The sequence below is a fragment of the Seriola lalandi genome, unplaced genomic scaffold (genome assembly GCF_002814215.2).
Source record: "Seriola lalandi dorsalis isolate HSWRI2012SDOR001 ecotype SW California unplaced genomic scaffold, Sedor1 jcf7180002054382, whole genome shotgun sequence".
In the NCBI taxonomy this organism is placed as follows: Eukaryota; Metazoa; Chordata; class Actinopteri; order Carangiformes; family Carangidae; genus Seriola; species Seriola lalandi.
In genome coordinates, this window is record NW_019524935.1 from 153,142 (window position 1) to 154,645 (window position 1,504).

The 1,504-nt window shown below is 36.6% G+C and overlaps 1 long non-coding RNA gene across 1 annotated transcript in view; it reads left to right on the forward strand.

Moving 5' to 3' along the window:
• LOC147818965 (uncharacterized) overlaps window positions 1–1,232 on the forward strand; it is a 12,227-nt gene extending 10,995 nt beyond the window's left edge. The window contains exon 2 of the long non-coding RNA XR_015437434.1: window positions 379–1,232. This is a non-coding gene — a long non-coding RNA (uncharacterized LOC147818965). The remainder of the gene's footprint in view (window positions 1–378) is intronic.
• The last annotated feature ends 272 nt before the right edge of the window (window positions 1,233–1,504 follow it).

The window sequence follows — 1,504 nt, forward strand, 5'->3', positions numbered from 1 at the left end:
ATAAAAACGTCAAAGTATAGTTAGGTATAAAAACATCAAAAAACGTCATAGTATCGTAAGATATAAAAACATTAAAAAAAAAAACATCATACTATAGTAAGGTATAAAAACGTCAAAAAACGTTAAAGTGAAATATTTTTGTTTATTGTTTGTATTTTACTAATTTGTTAGTTCTTTTATTCCACCTTTGGACAGAACTCAGCATCAAACACACAATTGGCATATAAACAGCTGATAAAGTTGAAATGCTGATATTTAAATCAAAACCTAAAAAATAAAGGAGTCAGAAGAATCACAAACAGCAGGTTGCCACCACCGCATATATTTGTTTGACCAAAACACAGCAGCTCTTTAATGTTTTACGCAAAATGTTTACAGCCACATCTATGGAGCATCACTCAGGCGGAGTTGGTGGGGAAATGTCTCCATCTCTGATTGTTGTCAGGAAAACAACGGCGTGCAGGAGCAGACACATCCTCTGTCAACCATTAAACGCAGAATATTGTACATAAATTGTACATAATTTCAAGGAAGTCTGGCATAAAAAAACAAGTTGACGTGTGAATGACTGTGTGAGGTTGAATCACACTTTAAAGTGTCTGACAGAATAATTTATGATCTGCAGTGGAAAGTGGAGAAACAGAATATTAAACTTTACTTCGACCCCCACAGAGACTCAACATCTGAAATGAGAGACTTCATCTCGCCCCAATGGTGGCGGTTTTTCTAATAATCTGTTAAAATCTGCTGGACCATGATATTCTCTATTTTAAAGTTGGCTGAATTATTTTATACTGTCTGTCTATTACTATTACTAGAAAGTGTCATCTCTCCATTCAGCCTGTTTTTTTTTTGTTAAGGGAACAAACAAACCATCTACTTCCTTGTTTTCTGTTGCTGTATATTTTCATCTTTTATCACAGACAGAACTTGTGCTAAATTCCTGGTTTTGTCTCCTTCACAACGCCTCAAAAAATCTCCACCTTCTAGTGTCCCAGGACAGTGAGTATGAGTCGAGTGGCATTTGAATGCAGCACTGTATACGACACACCAAGTTTAATTTAGAAGTTAGTGTTCCACAGGCTCATTAAAATTTAAATGGTTCATCCTCTGGGGAGCAGGAACGTGCTCAGAGTATCTCATGATAATCTACCCACAGCTCTTGTTTACTCCTGTAAATGTTTTTGCCTGACTGTTGCTCTGGATGAAATATAAAAGAGGCATTAAAATTATTAAGTGTTCATTCTCTGGAGACCACGCTCATCTTCAGAAGATTCAGTTGAAATCCAGCCACGTACTCCGTCATGAACCTACCTGTTGGACTGACATCACCGTCCTCAGCACTCGAGGGGGACCATGCTGATCTTAATTTAGCATGTTAGTATGCTAATAAACGATAAACAGAAAGTACCGTTGGGACATGTTTTATTTACATGAACATAACTTTATTTACATGTCATGTAGAGACAAGCTGGAAATGCTGGCGTTTCAAACATGATCTAAT